The sequence below is a fragment of the Ictidomys tridecemlineatus genome, chromosome 11, assembly GCF_052094955.1.
Source record: "Ictidomys tridecemlineatus isolate mIctTri1 chromosome 11, mIctTri1.hap1, whole genome shotgun sequence".
NCBI lineage: Eukaryota > Metazoa > Chordata > Mammalia > Rodentia > Sciuridae > Ictidomys > Ictidomys tridecemlineatus.
The window spans coordinates 21,727,275-21,740,752 of record NC_135487.1 but is presented as its reverse complement, the minus strand read 5'-3'; the positions used below and the strand labels follow the sequence as shown (position 1 = coordinate 21,740,752).

Sequence of the window (13,478 nt, the reverse complement as noted above, 5' to 3'; positions counted from 1 at the left end):
TCTTTGAATTGATAAAATGGAAGCTCTTGGAGGCTGCTTCCTGGATTCCAGTTATAGTCACAGGCTGCTTAACGACGTTTCAATCAGCAGCTGGCTGCATATACGAGGGTGGTCCCCTAGAGCCTGGAATGGAGTAGGCTGTACCTTCTAGGTTGATGTACAGTCACACCCCTGCTGTTAAGTGATGTGGGATTGTGCTCATTTTACAGTTCTTTTTCCTCAAAGGAGGCAGTGCACTCACTCAGGTTGGGGCTGGGTTTTGCTTTTTTTTTTTGTCCTTAAGATATGTAAACATGCGTGTACCTTTTCCTCCACATCCTCGCCAACACTCACGATTGCCATTCTGTATTCTTGATAATTGCCATTCTGATTGAAGTGAGATCTCAGTTTTGATTTGCATTTCTCTAATTACAGAGAGGCTGAACACTTTTTCATATATTTATTGATCAATTGTATTTCTTCTTCTGTGAAGTGTCTGTTTACTTCCTTAGCCCATTTATTGATTGGGTGTGACAATTCCTTAGAAAACTTGGAATGAAGCCACCATTTGACCCAGCTATCCCACTCCTCGGTTCATACCCAAAGGACTTAAAATCAGTATACTACAGGGACACAGCCACATCAATGTTTACAGCAGCTCAATTCACAATAGCTGAACTATGGACCCAACCTAGAGGCCCTTCAATAGACGAATGTATGGTTACAAGACTGGTGTTGACTCTGAACCATGTGCAGCCAGAGGAATGAGAAGTTGTGTATGATGTGTCAAAATGCATTCTACTGTTATGTATAACTAATTAGAACAATTAAAAAAAATATATGTAAACATGGTTTTCCATTTTACAATAAAGAATTTTGAACTGGATAGGTTCTTTTGTTCATCTGGTTGCACCCACAACTCTAGAGATGAAACAGAGAGGCACCATGAGGACAGTATTCTTATTTTCTTTTTTCCTTCCTTCCTTCTTTCTTTGGTTGGGGATTGAACCCAGGGGTGCTTAAACACTGATTCACATCCCCAGCCCTTTTTATTTTTTATTTGACACAGAGCCTCACTAAGTTGCTGAGGCTGGTTTTGAACTCACAATTCTTTTGCCTCAGCCTCCCGAGTCACTGGGATTACAGGAGTGCACTACCAAGTCCAGCTTTCTTTTCTTTTCTCCCTTCCTTTTGTGCTAGGTATTGAACCCTGAGCCTTTTGCATTGCTAGGCAAAAATACTATACCACTGAGCCATATCTCCAGACTTTTTAAAAAATTTTAACCGATTTTCATCTAAAACAGTGTGCAGAGTAATGTAGATGCTTCACAAATATTTGCTAAATGTTAAATGGATGATATTTGGGCTAGTAACCAGGTAAATTTTAGCTGTACAGTGTGGCTTTGTCTGACTTGGGGGTCACAATTCATCATGCTGTTCTCCCAACTATTACACACTCGACTTGTTCCTTCCTGTTTTTGTTGTTTGAAATGGATGGAGCACCTGCGTGGACTGTAACGATCCACAGGATTATGGTCCCTCAGTAACTGCCCCCAACTCCATGGGGTTGGGTGAAGTTACCAGTCACTGGGCCCCAGTCTGTTCAGCCATGAAGAGGAAGCATATGATCCAGTCTAGGCCAATCCTAAGTGTGCATCCTACAGATGCCGGAATTGATTGACCTTGCTGAAGCTGGGTGATCAGCCAATAGATTTCGTTTTTATTATTATTATTGTTACCATCATAATCAACAGGAGAGCTCATTCTTAGGTTACACCAGGGAATGGGATGTAGGCTGCTAGTGAGGCTCTCTGAGATTACCATTGGATATCTTTTGGTCATGTGGAAGCTGGCCCAGTTCCTACTGCTTGAACAAAATGTCTGAGATTGGGTAATTTTCATAGAACAGAAATTTATTTCCCATAGTTCTGGAGGCTAGAAGTCCGACCGACTTCAAGGTGCTCTCAGGTTCCATGTCTGGTGAAGGCCCAGTCTCTGATTTCAAGATAGCGACTTATTGATGCATTTGCTGGAAGAAACAAATGCTATGCCCCCACATGATGGAAGGGATGAAGGGGCAAAGGGTAGGTACTTCCCTCTGATCCTTTTATGAGGATCTTAATCCCAGAATCCTCATGATTTGGTCCTCTTAATACTATTGCATTGGGTCTTAGGTTCCAACCATCCAACCATATGAATTGGAGAGGGTGAGAAATGTACATTCAAACTATAGCAGGTGTAACACAAGAATGGAGCCCACACACAAAGGTGGAGAGAGAGACCGAAACCTATGCCCTGTTTCGATGGCTTTTTTAAACTTTTCTTTGATTGTTATTTCTATTTCTTCTTATATCAATTTTGGTGATTTCTATTTTAATTGATTGTCAGCCTCCTACAGACAACATATTTGTTGCCACATCCCCAGCCCTATTCTGTATTTTATTTAGAGATAGGGTCTCACTGAGTTGCTTAGCACCTCACTTCTGCTGAGGCTGGCTCTGAACTCCTGGCTCGGATCCTTCTGCCTCCACTTCTCAAGCCTCTAGGATGACAGGTGTGTGCTATCGTGCTTGGCCACAATGCTATCTTTGAATTCTCTTAGTTCTGTTTCTTTCTTTTCACCTTTTATGTATATTTTTTCTTTTTTTTTTGCTTATTTAGGTTTGCTAGTGATTTTGTTTGTTTGTTTGTTTTTAAAGAGAGTGAGAGGGGGAGAGAGAGAGAGAGAGAGAGAGAGAATTTTTTTTTTTTTTTAATATTTATTTTTTAGTTCTCGGCGGACACAACATCTTTGTTTGTATGTGGTGCTGAGGATCGAACCCGGGCCGCACGCATGCCAGACGAGCGCGCTACCGCTTGAGCCACATCCCCAGCCCTGCTAGTGATTTTGTACTTCTCATCCTTTTTTTCTTGGCTGTGCTGGGAGTTGAATCCAGGGCCTCCTGTGTACCAGGAAAGTTTTTTACCACTGAGCAGCATCACCAGCCCTTAAAGAGCTGGTTTTAAAAATGTATCATTTTAACTGCTTTTTATTTCTTTATTTTCTACCTCATTAATTTCTTATTTTATCTTTATTAATTTTATTCACTTTCTTTTATCTTAGTCTTTTTCTGGGTTCTTAAGTTGCCCATTTACTTCATTTATTTTAGCTTTTTTTAAACAATAAAATAACTTGAAATTAGAAATTGTTTTCTAAATACTGATCACTGTACCTTATGGGTTTTGCTATAAAGCATTTCTCTTTTTTTTATTAATTTGTTTTGATTCAAGATTGATTTCTTCTTTGGCCCAAGTATTTCCCCCAACCACTTTTCTGATTAATCCTTACTTGTTCATTAGGTTTCACCTCAGACATTATTCATCAGTGAAATCTTCCTGACCCCCAAATCAGGTTAAAGATCCTTATCCTGTCTCAAAATAAAAATAAAAAGGGCTGAGGATGTAGCTCAATGGTAAAACACCCTTGGATTGAATCCCCAGTACCAAATTAAAAAAAAAATTGTCTGATACATAGCAGGGCATGCAATATGTGTTTATTGAATGGATGACAGAAAATGGTTATTAATGGGAACACAAATGGTTCAACTCTTTGGAAGGAAACTTGGAAAAATCTTAACAAAAGAAATATAATCACTTGATGTATTTACCCTTTGGCTCAGTAATCCACTTGTGGATTTCTATCCTAAATAAACACTGGAAAAAATATTAAAATGACTTATGCACAAGGTTATCCATTGTAGCATTATTTGAATTAACAAAATACTGGAAATAATCCAAATGTCCATCATTAGGAGGTTAATTGAGTAAACTGGGACATTCACACAATGGAATACTATCAAGCTATAAGAAGAAGCATGGAAGACAGATTGCAATGGAATGATTCCTAGGATATATTTTTCAGTGAAAAATACAAGGTGTGGAGCTGAATATACAGCATTCGATCTTTTGTGTAACAATGGGGCAAGGAAGGTTATAAATATGTATGCATATTTGTTTATATTTGCAAAAAAAGGAGAAACACTGGAAGGATAAACAAATAAGAAAAAAACAATAAAAATGATTACTTACAGGGGAAGACAGGGCAGAGAGATACTGATGGAACTGAAATTCTCTAGATACACACTTTCATGTGGTTTTGAATTTGGAATCACATAAATATTTAACACATTCACAAATAACATTAAATCAAAAGGAAAAGAGGAGAAAAAGCAATCCCTAAAAATTGAAAGCAATCTGAAATGAAGAACTTTAAGTATACATCAAATTGGTGAAATAACCACTCAGTAAAAATAATTATTTCAAGTGGCTTTACCTCACAGCATATCGACTGTATGTCCTTAAAGAAATATTTTCTAAGGACAAAAAGATCTTCAAAGAAATCTTAAAACTTCATTTAAAAGTCTTATTGCTGGTTTAAAAAAGTATTGACATTATTTTTGAAACTTATAAAAATCACAGGATAATGCAAATAAGTAATTATGCTAATGCTAGACTCTAAGATCTTCAGTGTATGAGAAAAGAGAGATGAGGATAAGATCAAAGAGATTACATAAAAACCCTGAAATGTTATATTTGAATTGGAAAGATCAGCAGAAACTCATAATCCTTTGGTTTCTTCTGTTCAAAAGTATTTGACAGCTCTGTCCACTGATGAAGTGCAGAATCAGTAACAATCCACTACCAATGAGCCACCCCCAGGGGTCAGACTGTATCTTCCCACTCGCAGGAACCAGGGCTTCTAGCAGGAATGGAGGATTCCAGGTCTGGGGCAGGAAATGGACAACATGAACCTGGGACATCTTGTTGGGCCAGAAAACAAGGACATCATCAAAGAGTCATCAGATCATGTCTGAAGTTCCTAGGGGCCAACCAGAAGGATTGCCCAATGGTTAAAGATGAAAGAATAATGACTGGAAGGTATTGAAACAGAATGAATATATGAACACTCATTTGTTCACACACACACACACACACACACACACACACACACAGAATCCAAATCAAACAAATATCATTAAATTCTCTCAGTGGTAACTAGGGCACAGTTCCTTGTTCTGAGAGTTAGCAATGAAAAAGAAAGAATTAGGCCTTTATCCTGTCATTCTTCTACTATTTCATCTCAACTTAAAAGCCCTCATTTACGAGGGAAAGTTCTTTATGAAAAAAAAAAAACCAACTAATAAATGTGGAAGGATTGATAGGGTTAGAAAACTACTTTTTTTACACCCCTTAATAAAATAATGGATTCAGGCAATAGTCACCCATGGCTGAGCGGATTAATACGAAAGGCTGATGGGGAATTCCATAACCGAGCGCCACTCTGGGTGTCTCCCAAGGACACAGCCCCATCTGTGAAGCGTCTGCCTTAGTTCCGATTCCCCAAAGAAGCAGACCCTAGGGAAAGGATGTGGGTGCAAGTAGTATAGCATATTTGGGAGACAGTCTTAGGAAACTTTTAGAGGAGAAGAGAAGTAATATAGGAAAGGAAGAAAGGGGGGAAAAAGAATTAATGAATGTCTCACACTCAGGCAATTGGGGATCAGTTTCTCCAGGGACCCCCTGAAAGATGTGCAGAGCATGTCAGGAGCCTCCCCTAGAGAGGCTGGAGGCTGGGGCTCCACCCACACATTCCCACCCTGCCCTCCAGTGGAAGGCCACTCTGGTCCTGAGCTCATCCTCAGGTGGCACAGTAGAAAGGCACTGGGATGGTATGTCTGCAGGTGGCCTCCAGGACTGGCCAAGAGGATATAGCCGGGCAGTGCCAGAGCCCAAGAAAGTACATCACCAGACCAATGAACCCTGGCTGACTTCTAGTTACCGGAAATACAGAGGAGGGAGGAACAAGAGAAACGACACCAGGAAGAAGCAAGTCAACACATCCCCACTGTGGGACACTCTGACAAGGGACCTCTCCTATAGGGTGTTCCTTGAGCTGTCACCACTGTGGGCCACTGGGCCCCAAGCCGTAAGGAACCACAGGGAGAACCCTCAGAATTTTTTGATACGAGGTCGGAAAGCTGAGATGTTCTCTAGGACTCTTGTCCCCTGTTGTTCAGGGCTGGTCTACAGCCTCGGCTCCCTAGGTTACCGAGTTCTGCCGCCCCGTGGGTGAGTGGCCTTCCCCAGCCTGAGGCAGAGAAGCAGGGGGAAGCTGCAGGGCACATTTGAAGTGGGCACGGGGAAGGTGCCATAACGGTCTCCGGCAGGTGGGCCCAGGAGGGCGGGGAGGGACCCCCATCTGTACAGTCTTGGAAGACTCTCTTGTGGGTTCAAAAACGAGTCCCTACGGCCAGGTGTAGCTTCTCCCACCCAGGCAGCCCCAGCAGAGACTTCTGGCCCTCACCAGGCACTGGAACACCTCTGGGTGGGCTGTAACAGCCGTGCGCCCCCCACAATGTGTGTGTGTGTGTGTGTGTGTGAGTGTGTGTGTGAGTGTGTATTCTGCCCATGTGTGTGATGTGAAACCTCTTCATGGCCTTTCCTTGCTCTCAGAAGGACCCAGGATTTCTCAGAGTATTTTTGCTAGGCCCAACCCATTCCTCCTCACAGACATGACTTCTGGGAACCTCCCTGCTTAAGGTTATTTTAGCAGCCACCCATGGTTCCCGAGCTTTCCAACTCTGGGATGCTGGAATGGGGCAGGAAGATGGATTCTGTTCAGCTGCCAGGGTCAGGTCCTAGGCACTGATGGATGTGTCAAGGGGCTGATGGGCTATATTGGGGCTGGGCCCCTCTGTAAGCCCAGGGAGTACCTAAGTCTTTGCCCTGGGCTTCATTAGGCCTCTGCCCCTGCCTGTCTCTGGCTCTCACCACTCTGGCTTTCTCTGGCTTGCTTTTCCCCATCTCTGTCTGCCTGGCGTCTCCCTCCTCCTTCATCCCTTTCATCAGCCCTGCTGAGTACTCTCTCGGCCTCTGCTTGGGTTCATTCGCCTTTGGCTCCATTTCTGTCTCTGCCTTGGCCTCTGACCTCCATCTCCAACTCTCAATTGCTCTGTTCTTCTTCCTTCTGAATCCAATCTCTGTTACCCAGTTTTTCACTATAAAAAATATTGCTAAACAACTCTTCAAACACATATTGGGCAGATCCTTTTAACCTTGATTTTCTCAACCAACTCCTGGACACTTTGGCAGAGTGGAATTATTGAGTTTAAAGGTGTGTACCTTTATAATTGCCAAGTCTTCCTTCCTTCCTTCCTTCCTTCCTTCCTCTCTCTCTCTCTCTCTTTCTTTCTTTCTTTCTTTCGTACTGGGGAATTGAACCCAAGGACACTCTACCACTGAAATACATCCCTAGTCCTTTTTATTGTATTTACTTTGTTTAAATTTTTTTAATTGTCAATTGATCTTTTATTTAATTAATTTATTTATATGCGGTGCTGAGGATTGAACTCAGGACTCACACATGCTAGGCAAGCACTTTGCCGCTGAGCCACAACCCCAGACCCTTTTTATTTTTGAGACAGGGTCTTCCTAAATTGCACAGGCTGGCCTTGAACTTGTGATTCTCTTGCCTCAACTTCCAGAGTAGCTGGGATTACAGGCATGTGCCAATGCACTTGACTAAATCTTATTGTTTTAACTTGCTTTTCCCTAATTTAAACTGGCACTGGAAATATTTTCATATTATTATGAGATGTTTATATTTCTTATATGAATTCTCTTTTTCATACCTTTTGCCCATTTTTCTACTGGGTTGGGGTATCGTTGATTTATCGGTGCCTCTTTATATATGGTGGTGCTACTAAGCCAAGGTAGATTTTTATCGAGATCTAGTTCTGCACAAATACAGGTCACAGAGGGGCTTCACTTCCATACTACCACCTGCTCTGTGGATTTTAAAGATCCCCCCCCCCTCTGGTGGAGGAGGCTGATGAGTGCCCTGAGGCATATGAAAAGAGGATGCATTAATAGGGATACGTGCAGATGGGGCTCCTCTGCAAAGTCTCAGGACATTGTTGGGCGTCACTCCTGCTGAGCACACCAGACAGCTGACCATGGAGGCCTTTGTCAGACCGTAAAGAGCTGAATGGATAATGCAGCTCTTCAGCCAGAGTGGCCGGTTATGTGCACTTGAAAGGGCACAGAGGGCATGCTGTGGTGGCGCAGCCCCAAGAAGCTCCCAGGAGTGGGATGAAGGGAGCTCAGGGAGCTCTATGCACTGAAGGCACTCCCCCGTCCCTCATCCTGCACGTCCCGTTCCCTGCTCCCAGATGCCCTTGACCTCTCCCAAGGTCATGCCTCACCCCCACTCCCTTCCTCTCTTCTAGTCCAGTGACCTCATTTTCTTTCCCAGAGGCACACGGGCTGGGTCTTCTCAAGTCCTTTTCAATCTGTAGTTAAGGCATAAATTTTATCTCTCTCCAGCTTCCTTCAGGACCTTCCCTTTTGATTTTCAAGAGCATTTTCTTCTCTCAGCAAAAGCAGACTCTTGCAAATCAAAGGCTTTGGTTTTCAAAAGTATGGTTTCTGATGTGGGCTTCAGTAGACTATCTGGGAAGTTACAAAAACAATGACATCTAAACATCGGCTGCTTCTGTCTTTATTTTCTTGCTATAAAAGAACTAATTCTCCTGGAGGTAAAGTGGAACCTCTGATTGACGTGAGGAAGTGGGAAAGATGAAAGCAAGCTGTTATTATTTCAAGATCTGTTCTTGTAGCGTTCCTGTATGTCTATGGCGGGTTTGTTTTTCCCAGCCTGTTACTTGTCCCTTAACTTTGTTCTTAGAATCTCTGTCATTCAGAAGTTAACTGTTTTTATGTAGTCAAATGTATCCATCCGTCCTGTTTTTCTTCTAACACTTTTATGGGGTTCTGTTTTTTACATTGGGTTCTTTAAATCAAAGGGACTTTGTATGGGTGTTGAGTATAAGATAGAGTTTTTTTAAATCAGAGGGCTATTTATCCTGATGCCATTTATTATGAAATACTTTGCTTATGATAGATAGATAGGTGGGCTTTATCTTGTTTTATAAGATATTTTTATTTCTGATTGGACTGTTCCCCTTATTTTTACTTGTTTACATTTTGTTTTCTTGTTGGAGGAGGGGGGAATGGGAAATTATTGTTTAATAGGTTTGGAGCTTTAGTTGGGGATGATGGGGAAATTCTGGAAACAGGTGGTGATGATGTTTATGTAATCGTGAATGTACTTAATACCAGTGAACTGTACACTGAAAAATGGTTAATAAGGCAAATATTATGGGATATAACATTTACTACAACCAAAATACTATATTTTTTCCCTTAGATATTCTATGCTTGTGCATTTTCTTTTAAAAAATATATATATATATATTTAATTGACACTGGACCTTTATTTTATTTTATTTATATGTGGTGCTGAGAATTGAACCCCGTGCCTCATACATGTTAGGCAAGCACTGTACCGCTGAGCTATGACCCCAGCCTTGCTTGTGCATTTTCTTTGTGTTTTTTTTCTTTCAGATTAACTTTAAAATCAGCTTGTCAAATTCCATAAAAAGTCCTTTGATATTTTCATTGGAACTACATTAAATGTATAGATTACTTTGAGGATAACTGACATTTTTACAGCCCTGTGTCTTCCCACCCAGGAACATGGAGTGTCTCTCCATTTCCTCAGATCTCCTTTTATGCCCTTCCGGAAAGTGGTATAATTTTATTCATATCAGCTTATTCCTAGGTACGTGATGGTTTTAGCTGCCACTGGGAATAGAATCCTGAGTACCGCACAGGGGCCATTGCTCAGGTCTGTCCCCAGCCCAGGCAGGATCCATGACTAGCTCTAAAAGATACCTGGGACAGGAAATACAAGCTGCGGGAGGCACTGCACCAAAAAAATCTCACCAAGTAAATTTCATCAGAGCCTCTGCCTTCCACAATGGTAGGTGGCTATGAAGGAAGTTTGGCAGCAACAGGGAGGAGCGAGGTTGAGCTCAGCTGAAGGAGCTGGCAAGGTCAAGAGGAGGGAACTTGGGGATCAGAGGAACCTGCGTTCATCATCACAGGGATCCGGGAGAGGGGGAAACTGGGATGTTGGAGGTTGGGGCTGGTGTGCAACCCTAGTAAATGCTGCTACAATCCCCTTGTCATGCTGCAGGGCAGATTGTGGCTTTGGAATTTGTCCCTTACTGGTTACTCATCTTCCCAGAGGCCCAGTGCCCTCACCAGCAAATAGGATGCCTTCTAGTGCTTTGTCTGTCTCCCACTCTCGTAACCCTGCATGGCAGGGACCAGGTGCCAGCCTGCAGCACTCCTGAGGGAACCAGAGAAAGCCACCTTTTGGGGGCAGACATGGCTCTGTGGGCCCACAGCCTGGTGAACAGCCCTGACCTGGATCTGGGCCCCTAAGTACCCCTGGGTTGGGGACCCTCATGCATGAGCACCTGCCTTGGTGTGTACCTCTATGACAAGCACAGGCTGGTACCTGGGCAGTGCTCAAGAAATGTGTTGACTAATGCGTGTGGGGGTTTGGAGAGATGGCAGGGTCTTTCTTTCCTTGAAAGTTTCTCATTTGTGCCCAAAAAGAAGTTCAGAAAAACCTGGAATTTTCCAAGTGCTTTATTTCATGCATTTCTGCAGTGCCCAGATGGAGACTCCCGTTCAAATGGGACAGTCTGATGACCCGGTGGGATGGTACCCCAGTAGGATGAGACCCGGAACAAACGCGAAGCATCCTATCTAGGGCAGGTGAAGCCTGAGTTGATAACAAAGCCTGGAGCGACCTGGGACCGAGCCGTCGGAGGCTCTCTGAGGAGAGGAAGGAAGGCAGAGAGCTGAAAGGTGAGGGGGAGCCAGCCATCTGAAGAGCACAGAGGAGCACTCTAGGCCTGGGGCTGGGACCCGAGGCTGCATGGAGGTTGGTTGTTGCTTTTGGAAAGTTGAACATGTGCCGCAGTCTGGCTGTAACAAAATAACTGGAGGGGGGGGATGACGAATAACTTGCGTACGTTGATACAGCAGGAGTAGGAGCCATTTATTGTAGGACAACAGAGCTATTTATACATTCCACACAGCTTATCTTAATTAGCATAAACTAGATACATCAGTCAACCAATAAGTAATCTCCAAACTTAATGGCTCACTGGCGTTACTTCACAAACCACTCCCTCTGGCATTTTGCCAGGCACCATCCAGACTTGTTTACCAACTCTAACATTCCCCTGGCAAAATGCCAGGTGTTATTTTGACTTGTTTACAGACTCTAACAAATGTGGGCCATAGTGGCTGGCCATCGATGTGTCACTTCATAGAACCTTCTCCAGTTGGTCACCCTCTGGGGTTTCCTGTGAAGGACCTCCTCTCTGTGAGCTTGGTGAAGTTCAAAGAGCTGTGACACTCCCCCTGCCTTCCTGTTCCCCAGCCTAATGAGAACCCCACGTCTTTGTGGGGAGTTGACAGAGTCATCCCACCTATGCCCTGGGTGGCCTCAGGCTGCCCACTCCTCACCACCTCCTTCTCCATGTGTAAAACAGAAATAAGGAGCGGCCTTGCAGAGTTGATAGAGGACTCTGTCCTTGATAACAAAGGCCAAGAGTGCCAGGAGAGGGGAGAGACCATCAAAAACCCCAGGAGTCAACGTGAAGATGCAGAAAGAAGGAAATCTGTCCAAGCACGCTCCTTGACGCCACAGTGAAAAATATTTAGATGGTCTCAGTGACCCCTAAGCTCTTTACTTCTTTTTCTTGTCTTTCTGTTGGCAGAAACTTCCAATATGACATGGAACAAAATCAGCAATGGTGGGCAGCCTGGCCTTGTTCTTCTTCTCATGAGAACACCCCTCAGTCTTGCAGTGTAACAGCCATTTTTGCGTCAGTTATTCCGTGGCTGCCTATCAGGTAAAGTTTAAGGCTTTGGAAAGCCCAGGGTTCATGGCCCCCTACCCTTGTCCACCCTGGGTCTTCTGGGTTCTCCCGCACAACTTCAGATCCCACCCTTGATGACGTCTTGACTTCCACATTAGAGCCTCTGTCCAGTGCTTCCTGCCCCAATTTGGCACCTGCTCTATTCCTTGCCTGGGATCCCCTTCCTCTCCTGGACTCCTCTCCTCTTCCTCAGGCAGCTCACCTCCTGGGGAAGCTTTCTCTCACCTCTGGAACATTCGATATAGAACGCGTTTGGTCCCAGATCCAGGCCTAGCACATAGTCACATCTTCAAGGATCTGCTGCATACATATGGGAAGGAACCTCTGACTAAAACTCAAGGTCACCACAAGGAGAAAACCCTGTTCTTCCAACAAAGCCTCTGGGCCATTGCCCTAGCCTCTAAACTACCCACACATGTTCAAACACATTTGTCTTTTGGTTTTATATTCAGAAAACAGCTTGGCTGAAAATAAAATTCTTGAGTCACATTGCCTCTCCTTGAAGACCTTGTAGGTGTTGTTCCATTGTATTCTAATTCCCAATGCTGCCTCGGCCTTATGAGAGATGTATTCCTTTTCTTTGAGATGCTCAAGGAATTCATAACTTTATAGACTAATAACTTTTTTATTAGGGTATATTTTGTCATATTCTAATTTTCCTGGATCTCAATTGTTTAGTCTCCCATTTTTTTTTTGAAATACTTTTTTGAATTATGTCAGAATACTTGTATCATGACATCATTTTAGTTTATTTCTTCAGAGACTCCTTATGTATCTATAGTCTGTATTACTCAGCTTTTCAATACTATAATGAAATACCTGAGGAAGTTTACTTTATAGATAAAGTTTATTTAGCTGACAGGGTTCCACTGGACTGTTTCACATCATGACAAGAATATGTATGCATTTCTGTGTTGGTATGGTCTCTCTCCCTCTCCTTATAAAGCTACCAGGATTCAATTATGGGGGGGCTCCACCCTAATGACCTAATCTAATATAATCACTTCCCAAAGTCCCTACCTGTACACACTATATTTAGACTAAGTTTCTACTCTCTTAATATCATTAATATATAACTTTGAGGATTAAACACCTGCCTGAGTCTCTCTTTGTCATTGTCTAAGTCTGTATTGTGTTGCCATAAGAAAATACACAAAGGGGCTGGGGATGTGGCTCAAGCGGTAGCGCGCTCACCTGTCATGCGTGCGGCCCGAGTTCGATCCTCAGCACCACATACCAACAAAGATGTTGTGTCCGCCAAGAACTAAAAAATAAATATTAAAAAAATTGTCTCTCTCTCTCTCTCTCTCTCTCTCTCTCTCTCTCTCTCTCTCTCTCTCTCTCCTCTCTCACTCTCTCTTTAAAAAAAGAAAAAAAAAAAAGAAAATACACAAGGCTGGGTTACTTTATAAAGAAAAGAGATTTATTTAGCTCATAGTTCTAGAGATTAAAGAGCATAGCATGTGCTCCGTTCTAGTGATGGCCCCATGGTGAATGACATCTCAAAGGTGAGAGCACCTGTGAGAGTTGCAGGCAGTGGGTACAGAAGAAGGATTCAGGGGAGGTGCCAGACTCCCTTATAACAACCTGTTCCCCCCAGTACAAACCCAGTCCCTGTGATTCTTTCCAAGGGTGGATCCCCGTGACCTAATTACC

General features: G+C 43.2%; 1 long non-coding RNA gene across 1 annotated transcript; it reads left to right on the top strand.

Moving 5' to 3' along the window:
* Window positions 1-9,516: 9,516 nt before the first annotated feature.
* On the top strand, window positions 9,517-12,309 carry LOC144367700 (uncharacterized). The gene is made up of 3 exons (XR_013427225.1): window positions 9,517-10,740; window positions 11,661-11,795; window positions 12,016-12,309. It is a non-coding gene; the product is annotated as an uncharacterized LOC144367700 (long non-coding RNA).
* Window positions 12,310-13,478: the final 1,169 nt, after the last annotated feature.